The sequence below is a fragment of the Balaenoptera borealis genome (assembly GCF_965194805.1).
Source record: "Balaenoptera borealis genome assembly, chromosome: 4".
Lineage (NCBI taxonomy): Eukaryota > Metazoa > Chordata > Mammalia > Artiodactyla > Balaenopteridae > Balaenoptera > Balaenoptera borealis.
The window spans coordinates 12,936,553-12,951,327 of NC_138861.1; the positions used below are offsets into that span (position 1 = coordinate 12,936,553).

The 14,775-nt window shown below is 38.4% G+C and overlaps 1 pseudogene across 1 annotated transcript; it reads left to right on the forward strand.

Moving 5' to 3' along the window:
- The first annotated feature begins 782 nt into the window (after positions 1-782).
- On the forward strand, positions 783-14,046 carry LOC309628507 (protein BTG3 pseudogene; annotated as a pseudogene). The gene is made up of 2 exons: positions 783-847; positions 7,090-14,046. The product of its transcript is annotated as a protein BTG3 pseudogene (transcript).
- Positions 14,047-14,775: the final 729 nt, after the last annotated feature.

The window sequence follows — 14,775 nt, forward strand, 5'->3', positions numbered from 1 at the left end:
AAAATGATGCACTCTTTTATTTAGTTTTTTGATACTCATGATATAATTTTGTACCATGTTGCAGGATGAATTTTGCCCCCCCAAAAGATATGTCTAAGTCCTAACCATTGGTACCTGTGAATGTTACCTTATTTGAAAATAAGAAGTTTGTAGACACAATCAAGGTAAGATGAGTAAGATGAGCTTATACTGGAACAGCACAGGTTCTCGTCTAACAATTGGTATCTTTATGAGAAGAAGAAATTTTGCCTCAAGACTGCAGTACCAACTCCTGTTTGAGTTTCTTGCCTGTTAACTGCCCTAAAGATTTTGGACTTGTAAACTCCTACACTCACATAAACCAATTGCTTAAAATAGATCTCTTCATAGATGGATGGATGGATGGATGGATAGATAGATAGATAGGTGACACAGATATTGAAATAGACACAGAGGCAGATATAGATAAATAGATATGGATAAAATCTCTTATTGTTTCTCTGTAGAACCCTAACTAATACAGATTTTGATACTGGAAAGTGGGGTGCTGCCATAATAAATACCTAAAAAATGCAGAAGTGATTTTGGAATTGGGTAGTAGATAAAGGCTAGAAGAGTTTTGAAACACATGACAGAAAAAGCCTAGATTACCTTGAAGTAACTGTTTATAAAAATATGAACATTAAAACTGATTCTGGTGAAGACTCAGAAAGAAGTGAAGAGAGCTATAAAGTTTCTATCATTTACACACACAAACACTCGTGTGTATATATATTTAATCATTAACCAAACACTGCTAGAATATGAAAGGTCTTTCTAATGAAGTCTCAGATAGAAATGAAGAACGTTATTGGACGCTGGAGGAAAGGTGATTCTTGTTATAAAGCATCAGAAATCGGCTGAATTGTGTTCAACTATTGGGTGGTAAGTAGAACTCGCAAGGAATGAACTTGAACATTTACCTGAGCAGATTTCAAAGTAAAATGTAGAAGGTGCAAGCTGGTTTCTCCTTGATGCTCTCTCAGAGCCTCCAGGAAGAAATAACCCTGCTGACACCATGATTTTGGACTTCCAGTGTCCAAAACTGAAAGAGAATATTCTGTACTCTTTTGTGGTGATTTGTTACAGTAGCCCTAGGAAACTAATACAAGGCCCATATGGTAAGTTTTAGAGATCTTTTTTTTTTTTAGGAAGGAAATTCTTTTTTTTTTTTTTAATTTTATTTATTTATTTATTTATGGCTGTGTTGGATCTTTCGTTTCTGTGCGAGGGCTTCCTCTAGTTGCGGCGAGCGGGGGCCACTCTTCATTGCGGTGCGCGGGCCTCTCACTATCGTGGCCTCTCTTGTTGCGGAGCACAGGCTCCAGATGCGCAGGCTCAGTAATTGTGGCTCACGGGCCTAGTTGCTCCGCGGCATGTGGGATCTTCCCAGACCAGGGCTCGAACCCGTGTCCCCTGCATTGGCAGGCAGATTCTCAACCACTGCACCACCAGGGAAGCCGGAAATTCTTTTTAAAAAAGTTTATTTATTTTATTTTTTGCTGCATTGGGTCTTCATTGCTGCACACGGGCTTCTCTCTAGTTGCGGAGAACAGGGGCTACTCTGTGTTGCAGTGTGCGGGCTTCTCATTGTGGTGGCTTTTCTTGTTGTGGAGCACAGGCTCTAGGTGCACGGGCTTCAGTAGTTGCGGCACGCAGGCTCAGTAGTTGTGGCTCGCGGGCTCTAGAGAACAGGCTCAGTAGTTGTGACGCATGGGCTTAGTTGCTGCACAACATGTGGGATCTTCCCGGACCAGGGCTTGAACCCGTGTCCCCTGCATTAGCAGGCAGATTCTTAACCACTGCACCACCAGGGAAGCCCTAGAGATCTTCTAATTGGAAATCATAAATTTTAAAGGAAGAGTTAGAGAGGAGAGAAGGTGTAAAGTAGAGCATGATCCAAAGAAAAAATTGATAAGTTGGAATTTATTAAAATGAAAAACTTTGCTTTGCAAAATACACTTAAAAAACAAAATGACAAACCACATACTTGTAGAAAATACTTGCTAAGCACATATCTGGTAACAAACTTGTGTCCAAAGCACACAAAGGACTCTTAAAATTCAATAATAAGAAAATAAACATGTCAATTAAAAAATGGGCAAAATATCCTAACCTTGACAAAGAAGATATGTAGGTGGTAAATAAGTATCTGAAAAAGTGCTCAACAAGATATGTTATTAGGCAATTGTAAATGAAACAATGGGATACCAATGAGATACATATATATTAGAATTTTTTTTTTAAATATTAAAACTAATAATATCAAATATTGGTGAGGGTGTGAAGCAGCAGGGAACTCACGTTAATGGCTGGTGAGATTGCAAAATGGTTCAACCATGTCGGAAGACAGTTTAGCAGTTTCTTACAAAGCTAAGCATAGTCTAACTATATGATCCAACGACTATACTACCAGGTGTTTCCCCATATGAGTTGAAAACATATACCTCCACACACAAAAGCTGCGCATGAATGTTTGAGGCAACTTTATTCATAATTGCCTAAAACTGGAAGCAACCAAGTTTTCTTTCAAAAGGTTGATGATGAAACAAATTGTGGTACATCTATGCAATAGAATATCACTCAGCAACAAAAAGAAACAAGCCTCAAGCCACAAAAAGACATGGAGGGAGGACTGACATCACCACGATGGCAACATATGTTTTTCATGACTTCACTCCCCTTAACAAGAAGAAAAACTAACAATTATTTAAGAACAAGGCATCACTGAGAGAATCCTAAAACACCTTGCAAGGTTTGAGGTGAGGTTGAAGCACCCCTTGCAACAAAGAAACCAAGACAGACTACATTGGAAGGGTAAGAAAAGTGGCTACATGTAGACTGTATTGCCCCTCCCCCATGCCAGCAGAATACCATGTGGAAAGGTCTCCTCTAAGCCTCTGGTTGCTCTAGTGGGAAAAGAGAACACAGAAGGGACAACCAGCCCCATACACACACACACACACACACACACACACACACACACACAAAAACACACACACACACACACACACACACACACACACAAACACACACACACACACACACACACACACACAGAGCATCGTGAGTTGCTTTGCAGGAGCCTCTACTCTGATGTCGCACCACAGGGATTGCAGGGGAATCTGCAGGGCTGAACCACTGGAAATATGACGGTGAGAGGGAAGGGCTTGCAACAGCCAGCACAAAGATCTTAGCAGACCAAGTTCACACTTGTGAACCCAAGTAGTAATACTACCCTGTGGCTTTGCTCATTGCAGAATCAAGTCAGGGGCACACTCTGTTGAGGGAACTTGGCTGGGTACAGACCTGCCTGATTTGGATCCTCAAATGAGGAGTTTTGCCAGCCCTAGAGCCCAGTGTTCCTACACCCAGGCAAGGAGCTGAGTCACAGACTCACCCCAACCCCACACCATGGAGAGTGTCCTCAGGCCCATCTGACCAAAAGGCAGGCTACAACTCTTGGAAACAGTGCAGCTCAGTGGCATTTGAGTCAAAGGCAAAAGGGCAGAACTGATCGGCCCTAAAGTAAAGCCAGTACCTAGCATGGAACATTCCCATGCTACACACAGACGGAGGATTAATTTACAGCCAAGGCTGAGGGTAGCTCCTGGTGCATCCCAAATGGAGAGCCTGTGTAGGAAATTGAGTCTAGTCTGGAACAGCCCCTCCCCCTTTCACCCAGGCAAAGAGCTGAATCACAGGCCACTCACTGTGGAAAGTGTTTTCTGGCCCCATCTAACCAGAAGGGCTGGCGTCAACTCATAGAAGCTGCACAGCCTAGCTGCAAGGCAGATGGGAAGACTGATAGTTTCCAAAACAAAGTCAGTGGCCCTGTCGGTCAGGGAACTTGGGGTGTGGTCAGCTTTGTTAAGACAATATACAAAGAGCTTTACCAGCTTTAGAGCTGCTTCTTCCACTGCCCCTGGGCAGGGAATTTAATGCATAGCCCTGCTCATCACTGAATACAGCCTTCAGCCTGTCTAACCAGGGAACCCAACCAGAGCACACAGAATGCTGTGTAGCCCTACATACAGCGGCACTTGAATAGAGAGCACAGCCCACGGCTTCCCCCACCTGCAGAGCAAAACCAGTGGCCTCACATGACCAAAGAATTCAGTGCACACACTGTAGCCTGATTTGGTTCTTCAAATCTTGGTCCCATCCTTCTGCCCTGCCAGAGCAGGGAAGCCAATTCATAGCCCTGTCTACTACTGAATATAGTATCCACTCCCATCTAGTAAGCATGACCAGAGAATCCAGGCAACTGTGGAGCCCATCTTCCAGCCTCACTTGGGTAGGGAACCAAGCCAGAAGTTCTATTCAACTATTCTCAGCCAGTGGCATACCCCCTATCTCTATTCTCAGAGCTCAACAGTTGCCTCACTCAAAAATAGCAGAACCCATCTTCCCAAAGATATTACCAGCAGACACACACAGAAACCCAAAATGAACCAACTGGTGAACAACTGACTCTGCCAAAGCAAATCTGTAAAGTCTGGAAGAGGAACCCAGTTACTTGAGTGTGAAGATACTGATGTAAGGAATCAAGGATCACAAAAAATCAGGTAAATATGACAGAGGAAATTAATAAAGGCCTGATAACTCGCCCTATAGAAACAGAGATCTATGAACTGTCAGACAAAGAATTCAGAATAATCCTCTTAAGGAAGTTTAGTGAACTGCAAAAAAACACAGACAGACCACTAAATGAAATTAGGAAAACAATGCATAAACTCAATGAGAAATTCAACAAGCACACAGCAAACATCAAACAAACAAACAAAAAAATCCTAGAGTTAAAAAATATAATAACTGAGTTGAAAAATTCAATAGAGAGTTTCAAAAGTAGACTCGACCATGCATCAGAAAGAATCAGCTACTTGGAGGATAAGACACTGGAAATTATCCAGTGAGACAAGAAACAAAAAGAAAAGAAAAGAAAAAAAAGTGAAGAAAGCTTATGGGAATTATGGGACATAATGAAAAGGAACAATATTTGCATTATGGGAATTTCAGAAGGAGATGAGGAAGAGAAAGGGATAGAAAGTATATTTAAACCATTTATGTTTAAAGTAATTATTGGTAGGTAAGGACTTAACTGTTGCATTTTGTTAATTATTTTCTGGTTGTTTTGTATATCCAATGTTCCTTGTTTCTTATCCAGATGGTTTGTGTGTGTGTGTGTGTGTGTGTGTGTGTGTTTAACCATGGTATATGCAAATCAATCAATATGATACATCGCATTAATAGAATGAAACAAAAGACTCATGTGATCATCTCAACAGACGCAGAAAAAGCATTTGACAAAATTCAAAATCCATTCATGATAAAAACCCTTTAAATTAGGCATAGAGGAAACATATATCAACATAATAAAGGCCATATATGACAAGTCCATAGATAATATCATACTCAGTGGTGAAAAGTTGAAGCTTTTCCTCTAAGATCAGGAACAAGACAAGGGTGCTCACTCTTACCACTCTTATTCAACTTACAGTATTGCAAGTACTATATCCTACCTAGAGTAGTCACGAAAAAGAAATAAAAGGTATCAGACTTGGAAAGGAAGAAGCGAAATTGTCACTATTTGCAGATAACATGATTTTATGTAGAAAAATCCTAAAGTCACAACCAAAAAACTGTTAGATTTAATCAATGAATTCAGTAAAGTTGGACACAAAATTAACATATAAAAATTAATAGCATTTCTATACACTAACAATGAATTTTCTGAAAAAGAAATAAAGAAATCAATCCCATTTACAACAGCATCAAAAAGGATACAGTCCTTAGGAATAAACTTAACTAAAGAAAATTGCAAGAAGTCGATGAAAGAAATTTAAAAAGACATAAATACATGAAAAAGTATCTGATGTTCATGGATTGGAAGAATTAATATTATTAAAGTGTCAATACTAACAGAAAGCCATCTGTAGATTCAATCCAATCCCTATCAAGATTCTAATGGCATTTTTTTACAGAAGTAAAAAAAATATCCTAAAACTTATATGGAACCAAAAAAGCCCTGAATAGCCAAAGCAATCCTGAAAAAGAAGAACAAGCAGGAGGCATCATACTTTCTGATTTCAAGCTATACCCTAAACCTATATTTATCAAAACATCATGGTAATGGTATAAAAACAAATAGACCAGGACTTCCCTGGCGGTCCAGTGGGAGACTTTGCCTTCCAATACGAGGGGTGCAGGTTCAGTCCCTGGCTGGGGAGCTAGGATCCAACATGCCTCACAGCCAAGGGACTAAGGCATGAAACGGAAGCAATGTTGTAATGGGTTCAATGGAGACTTTAAAAATGGTCCACATCAACAAAATCTTTAAAAAACAAAAAACAAACAAAAAGACAAATAGACCAATGGAACAGAAGTGAGAGCTCAGAAATAAACCCAAGCATATATAGTCAACTAATATTTGACAAGAGAGCCAGGAATACTCAATGGAGAGAAAACACTCTTTTTAATAAATGGCGTTAGGATAATTGGATATTCACATGGAAAAGAATGAAGCTGGACCCCTATCTTACACCACTCACAAAAATTAACTCAACATAGATTAAAGATTTAAATGTCAGACCTGAATCCATGAAATTCCTCAAAGAAGATGTAGGAATAAAAGTCCTTGACATGAGCTTGGTAATGATTTTTTGGATATGGCACCTAAAGCATGAGCAACAACGACAACAAACAAACAGTTGGGACTACAGCGAATAAAAAGGTCCTGTACAGTGAAAGAAGCCATCAACAAGATGAAAGGACAACTTCTGGAATGGGAAAAAATATTTGCAAACAATATATATAGTAAGGGATTAATATCCAAAATATATAAATAATTCATACAACTCAATAACCAAAAAAATTGAAAAATGGGCAAAGGATCTGAATAAACATTTCTTCAAAGAAAATATTTAAAAGCCCAACAGGTAAATAAAAAGATGCTCAACATCACAAGTCAATAAGGAAATACAGATTTAAACCACAATGAGGTATCTCCTTCTACCTGCTAGAATGGACATTTTCAGAAGGATAAGCTTTAGCACCAGCCCGCCCTCTCAGCGCGCGGGAGCCGCACGCGCCAGACGACCAGACGAGGCTCGCCGCGCTCATTGCCGCCGAGCGCCGGCCCGCTGAGGCGGCGCCCTCGGTTCCCGGCCAGGAGGGAATCGGTGGCCCCAGAGCGGAGGCGGCGGCGGGAAAGTTGAAGAACGAAATTGCTGCCGTAGTCTTCTTTTTCACAAGGCTAGTTCGAAAACATGATAAGTTGAAAAAAGAAGCAGTCGAGAGGTCTGCTGAGAAATTGACTCTAATACTTCAAGAAAAATATAAAAATCAATGGTATCCGGAAAAACCATCAAAAGGACAGGCCTACAGATGCATTCGTGTCAATACGTTTCAGAGAGTTGATCCTGATGTCCTGAAAGCCTGTGAGAACAGCTGCTGCATTTTGTACAGTGACCTGGGCTTGCCAAAGGAACTCACTCTATGGGTGGACCCATGTGAGGTGTGCTGTCGGTATGGAGAGAAAAACAATGCATTCATTGTTGCCAGCTTTGAAAATGAGGATGAGAACAAGGATGAGATTTCCAAGAAAGTGAGATTTCCAAGGAAGTGACCATTTCCAAGAAAGTGATAAGGTTACCTCTGATTATCATTCAGGGTCCTCTTCTTCAGATGAAGAAACAAGTAAGGAAGTAGAAGTGAAACCCAATTCAGGGGCTGCGACCCCCAGCCCCGTGTACCAGATTTCAGAGCTGAAATTCCCGCCTCTTCCAATGTGGCACCCTTTACCCAGAAAAAAACCAGGAATGTACCGAGGGAATGCTCATCAAAGTCACTACCCTCCACCTGTTCCATTTGGTTATCCAAATCAGGGAAGGAAGAATAAACCATATCGCCCAAGTCCAGTAACATGGGTACCTCCTCCTGGAATGCATTGTGACCGGAACCACTGGATTAATCCTCACATGTTAGCACCTCACTAGCTGCCTTGATTCTGTTGGTGTCATGTTGAGAGAAGGTAGAATAAGCCTGACTGCATATTAAAAGTTCATACTCAAAGTAGTAAAGTTAGATGGGCTAAACCATCAAACTTATTTTTATAGAGAAGTTATTGAGAATAATCTTTCTTAAAAAATATATATGCACTTTAGATATATTGATATAGTTTGAGAAACTTTATTAAAGTTAGTCAAGTGCCTGAGTTTTTAATATTGGACTTGAGTATATATTGTGCATCAACTCTGTTGGATATGAGAACACTGTAGGAGTGGACGATCTGTTCTAGCACCTTTGAGCATTTACTTTATGGAGAGTATGTAAGTTATTTATACACAAGGAAATCTATTTTATGTCATTGTTTAGAAGAATTGCATGAAATCATGTAGTTGCAAATAAAAAGTAGTTTGAGGCAAAAAAAAAAAAAAAAAGATAAGCTTTAACAAATGCTAGCATGGATATGGAAAAAAGGGAACCCTTGTGCACTGTGTGGGATTGTTAACTGGTACAGCCAGTATGGAAAACAGTATGGAGGCTCCTCAAAAAATTAAAAATAGAACTACCATATGATCCAGCAATTCCGCTTCTGAAAATATATTCAAAGGAAACAAAAACACCAACTCATAAAGATATCTGCACCCCCATGCTCATAGCAACATTACTTATAAAAGCTAAGACATGGAAACAACCTAAGTGTTGAGTGTCCATCAATGGAAGAATGACTAAAGAAATTGTGGCTCTATATATATATAGACTATATGTGTATATAGAGAGAGAGAGAGAAAGAGAGAGAGAATATATGTGTATATATATATATATATATATACACATACACACACACATGCACACATATATGAATATGGTTTAGCCATAAAAAGATGGAAATCCTACCATTTGGGACAATACGGATGGGTCTTGAAGGCATTATGCTAAGTGAAATAATTTAGACATAGAAAGATAAATACTATACTAGCTCACTTATACGTGAAATATTAAAAAAAAAAAAATCATGGAAAAGAGATCAGACTTGCAGTTACCATAGGCAGAGTGTGGGAGAAGGGGAGATTAGAGAAAGGTGGTCAAAAGGTACAAACTTCCAGTTATAAGACAAATAAGTATACTAGGGATGGAATGAACACCATGATGATTATAGCTAGCACTGCTGTATAGCATATAGGAAAGTTGTCAAGAGAGTAAATCCTGTGAGTTCTCATCAAAAGGAGAATTTTTTTTTCCTTTTTTATCTTTTTCTTTTTATTTTAACTCTCTGAGATGATGGATTAAATATATTTTGGTAATCATTTCACAATATATGTAAATCAAACTATCATACTGTATGCCTTAAATTTATACAGTGATGTTATGTCAATTATTTCTCAACAAAACTAGAAAGAAAAAAAAAAAAAAAACAGACATGGAGGAACCTTAAATGCAAATTGCTAAATAAAGGAAGCCAGTCCGAAAGACTACTACAATGTCAAATGTCAAATGTCAAAGAATATGACATCCTGAAAAAGAATTATGGAAAGAGTAAAAAGGTCAGCCTTTGCCTGGAGTTCACGGGTGGGAGGGTGGGATAACTAGATGGAACACAGGGGTTTTTAGGACATGGAAAATATTCTGTTTGATACTATAAAGGTGAATAAATGACATTATGCATTTTCAAAACCCAAGGATCTTTACAACACAAAGAGGGAAACTTAACAAAAATTACCTTAGTTAATAATAAAGAATCATATTGGTTCCTTAATTGTAAGAAATGTACCACACAAATGCAAGATATTAGTAATATCTGTGCAGCGGAGAGGGGCATAGGGTCTATGCTCAATTTTTCTTTAAATCTAAAATTGTTCTAAGAACATTTATTATTTAAAAAAAAAAAAATCTCCAAGTGGTCACATGGAATAACAAAATTGAAGTAACTTAATTTCTGTTCCTTGTTTTCATAATCATTGTTTAACTTGAGTTTCCCACTTAAAAGAAAACAAACACACAGATCTAGGTCTGGGGATAGGGGTCAGGGAGGATTACATAACCGTGTCCTCATGTTGTTGAACCCAAGTTCTTATGCCTGACAGAGTGAGGAAAAACAAACTGAAACATCAGAGTTTGGAGCATCTGGGAAAGGTTTATTGCAGGGCAAAGCAAGGAGAACAGGCAGTTCATGCTAAAAAAACCAAAATTCTCCAATGGTTTTCAGGGAAGAGTTTTTATAGACAAAATATGACGGGAGATCTGCAGGGTGTGTAACCTTCCTCTGATTGGTTGGTGGTGAGATAACAGGGTGGTGTTTCAGGAATCTCAATTATCAGCCTTCTGCATCCAACCAGTCTGGGGTCCACAAGCTTATTCTCAGCTTGAAGTTACCATCCTCCACCTAGGTGGGGGCCTTAGTTCCTATAGAAGAACTCAGAGATATATTGTTATGTACATCCCTTGAGGAGGAACCAGGACCCTGCCCCATTGCTGCACTATTGTTTCTTGACTGCCTTTCCTTTGTTTCTGCCTTCCTTCACTCTTCTAATTAGTAACTGTTTGAGTCTACTCTTTGGAACTCATGGAAAGTCTAGGAGGCTGAAACCTTTTTCCTACAAACAAAAAATGGGGGACACAGTAAGACTTTTGTACTCAGGAGGACCCCAGAGGGTCCTGCTTGGTTTCAATCCCCCCTTTTTTTGATACTCCTCAATCGTGAGGGGAAGACGTATTGGACATGAAAGGCAATAATGTTTCGGATAAAGAGGTTAGTCATAAACTTGGCAGAGGAACTGTTTTGGGGGGCTCAGTTTCACTCAAAGTAATCCTTCATGTAGAATAAAATGTTTATCAAAATATAAGTAACAAAGCAGTGCTAGTTTGAAATATATATGCACACACAAATATATATAATATAAATATATCAACATAAATATAATGTATACGTATCTGTATGTATAAAAGATATATGTATATGCATACATAAAACTCAACAGTCAGTGCAGCACTTGTTTTAATTAGAACTTAAGTAACAAAGGATCTTTTTGTGAATGAGTATGTTATCACTGAAAACATTTAGACCTACTGGTGTAATAAAAAGCAGACCAACTTTTTATAAGGTTTTTATTGTTTTATTCCTATATCTACAAGATATACAGCCCCTTTCCTTTGTATTCCATTACTTCAGTTGAGTCTCTGCAATAGCTGCAAATTGTTCTGAGACTGGCCACAAATAAATAAATAAATGAAGGAATGCAACAATTTCAGCATTTTAAAATAATCTCTTAAGATAGTCAAAGGAATTTTAACTAAGATTTTCCTCTCTGACCTAGCTTTCCAGTTTTATTAACTGATTGGCGAGTAGCTAGAACTAACTGATAAATTTAGCAATGTAAACTTCATCACTAGAGGCAGCTCTGAGGGAATTCATGACTGTGTAAATAGAGCACTTGATTAAGTTGTAGAACCCCAGGAAGCAGCCCGGACACTGGTTATATAAATATAACAGATGGCTAAGCAAATGCTATGCTGTACTCAGTTTAGGTTTATTTTAGTAATCTATGTTTATATAGAAGATTTAAGAAGTACACTAGCCAACTTTTTGAAGCCAAACCAGGTATTGACAATATCGTCATGAAAATTATTTTAAAATATGTTGGAATTTTTTTCAAGTTAATACCCTCTGGAGAAAACTACACTGTTAAATGGTTCACAATCCTTTTATTATGTTTTGTACGTTTTAAGAAGTATTTCCTAAAGAAAGGCGTGAAATAATGGCTCAGACCAAATTAATTTGGTGAGGGTTATGCCACTTAGTAGATGACAAAATTGGTAAATAACTTCCATTGAGAAAGCAACTTATGAATGAATACTCTTTGAAGTTCAGACATTTTGTGTCAAGCAGAACACCATGCACTGGTTACCAATCCCATGGGAGGACTCAACACTGCATCTTGGGATCAGAGTTGCCAAGGAAAACACAATGCAGTCAAGCACTGGAGAGAACAACACTGAAGTCATGTAGGGAAGAGACAGAGCAAAGTCACCTCCAATAGTGTGTGCCCTCCATGGCTATAGCATTCCCCTGGCAGCCAACAAAGGGCACCCATCTTGTGCTGCAGTAAAAGGATGCACACACATCTTCAGGGAGTCTGAAAGCTGAGGGAGTGCCTGAGGGCCACTGATTTACATGCTTAAGCAGAACAAAGGAAAGCTCACTGAGTTTGCAACAGGGAAAGATACTCCCACACCAGGCAAGAAGCCTGACACAGGTTGTATGGGTTCTTTACTTCTTGGTAAGGAAGTGTTTAAGGCCCAAAATCCAGGTATGTGCAGCGGAGTAGGGGTGGAAGGATTGTGCACGTGAGACTGCTTTTTCCAATGCTATGTTTGCTCTTATTTAATCTTCACCTTAATGTTTAAGTTAGGTGCAGATACTTCCCACTTAAACTGAGGAAATGAAAGTTAAGATAGAAAAGAAAAAAATGATAAAAAGGAAAAAATCCTGGGGGTAATACTGTATACTAAGTAGCTACCAGAAGAGTAAAGATACACCAGAGGAGTCATGATGAAGACTAGTGGATGGATATCCACCTAAATGTAACCATTTAGAAGATTTCAGTATTTGGAAAATGATCTCTCTCTTTATCTCTTTCTTAGGACTGAGAAAAGAAAAACAATTAAGAGAAAACATGTAGGACAGATATATATTTGGTATGTTTTTATTCTAAACTCAGAGGTAGGGGATTCCATGGGAAGAAATGCCTTACGTGAAGCTTGTAAATGTTTGCCTATGTTATGTTGAGGCAAACGTATAACCATCCAATAAACAGAAGTTTAGATAAGTATCTACTGCAGCTTGTAGATGCCAATCACTGCTTAAGCAGGCAATCTTTATTAGAAGTAGTACTAGCCTGGAAAAAGGAACTCTGTCTTAATGCCATTCATTCTAACATACATATTAAGCACTTACTATGGGCAGGCAATTGTCCCTGGTCACTTGAAGTCAATAGTCTAATGCAGTGTCCTGCAAATTTACCTGATGAAAAGGTATATCAAGTGTCCTTGTTAAAAACAGAGATTGTTAAAATGTCTCCTGGAATTTCAATTCAATTTGTTAGAAAAGTCTCAGAAAACACATTTTTATTAAGGCATGTGTAGAAACCCTGATCTAGTGGACTACTAAGTAACTTACAGTTAAAACCAAAAGCATAATTACTTTAGAGGAATTGCATTTACGATAAATTGAGGGAAAGCAAATTAAAAGCAGACAGTGGTTTCTTTTTAAAATATTCTCTTATTGTAATGACTATAGACAATTACATTGTTCATTTTAAAATAATCAATTTACTTGAAGATTTTACAAATTATCATTCTCCTTCTAATCTACTAAAGAGATTCTTGCTGAACTTACTGAGTTAAAGGATTTCTACCTGGTGCTAATATTTAAGAACATAACCAAAGGCCCAGAATGCTACCCAGGACTATGCCTAAGAGGGTACAGGACCTAGGGCCTCCTCATAAAAAGTTTCTATTCCCGGAAAGTCACACTATTTATCTTCTTGAATAGATAAATACAGAATCTACCGAAAATAAGTTATCAAGGGTCATATGTTGGGTCAGGGAGAGCGACTCCAGCAGCTTTGCTTTTGTAATGATGGTAGTGGTAGCACAGTTGAGGTGGCAGATATACCTGTGTGTACTCATATACATATGCACATATATATTCAGCATAATTTCTTTTCAATGCTAGCTGCCTGGTCATGCAAAATATGATTATTTTTCATTAATAAATTGATAAATAATTATTATCCTACCACGCTGAAAACTTGAGTTTGCTGACATTCTTCTTTTTAATTTAAGGAAAAAGAAAAGAAAGAAAAAGAACTAATGATATCTTTAACTGTTGTCTAGTTGCCAAACAAATCTTTAAAAGACATTTAGGGCTTCCCTGCTGGCGCAGTGGTCGACACTCTGCCTGCTAATGCAGGGGACACGGGTTCGAGCCCTGGTCTGGGAAGATCCCACATGCCGCGGAGCAACTAGGCCTGTGAGCCACAACTACTGAGCCTGCGCGTCTGAAGCCTGTGCTCCAACAAGAGAGGCCCACGCACCGCGATGAAGAGTGGCCCCTGCTTGCCGCAACTAGAGAAAGCCCTCGCACAGAAACGAAGACCCAACACAGCCAAAAATAAAAATAAATAAATAAAATTTAAAAGACATTTAACACTTCATATGAAGGGAATGGCCTAAGGCAGTAGATCATGTCTAGCTTTATGTTGCATGGTCAATAACTAATACAGCTGTCTAGAAATAATTATTTTAACAGATGAAAGATATTTGCCTCATATGTAGTCTTATAACCCAGACTCATAGAAATTAGAACTCCAATCCTCTACTGTAAATTTAACATTATAGTGTAAAAGCATTTTTTGTTTCTTCAGGAAAGCTATGCAAAACAAGCTTTTTATTTCATCCACTATACCAAAATATGTTCTAGCACTTCTAGTTAATTGAAAATAAACAAATGTATTACTTCTAGGTAAAATAATGCATCAGTAAACTTTTATGCTTCTCATATTTGTTTATTGGTAGAGGAGCCTCCAAATTCCTTATCAGCATTGTTATAGAGTAAAATCTATTTTGAAAAAAGTCAATGTCAAATGTTTTACTTTACTGTTACTCAAGCTATCAGTGTACAAAGAAAGCAAATTTCTTTCTTACAATGAAGAAAATAAATAAGCAAAATTTACCAGATGGAGAATCTACAAC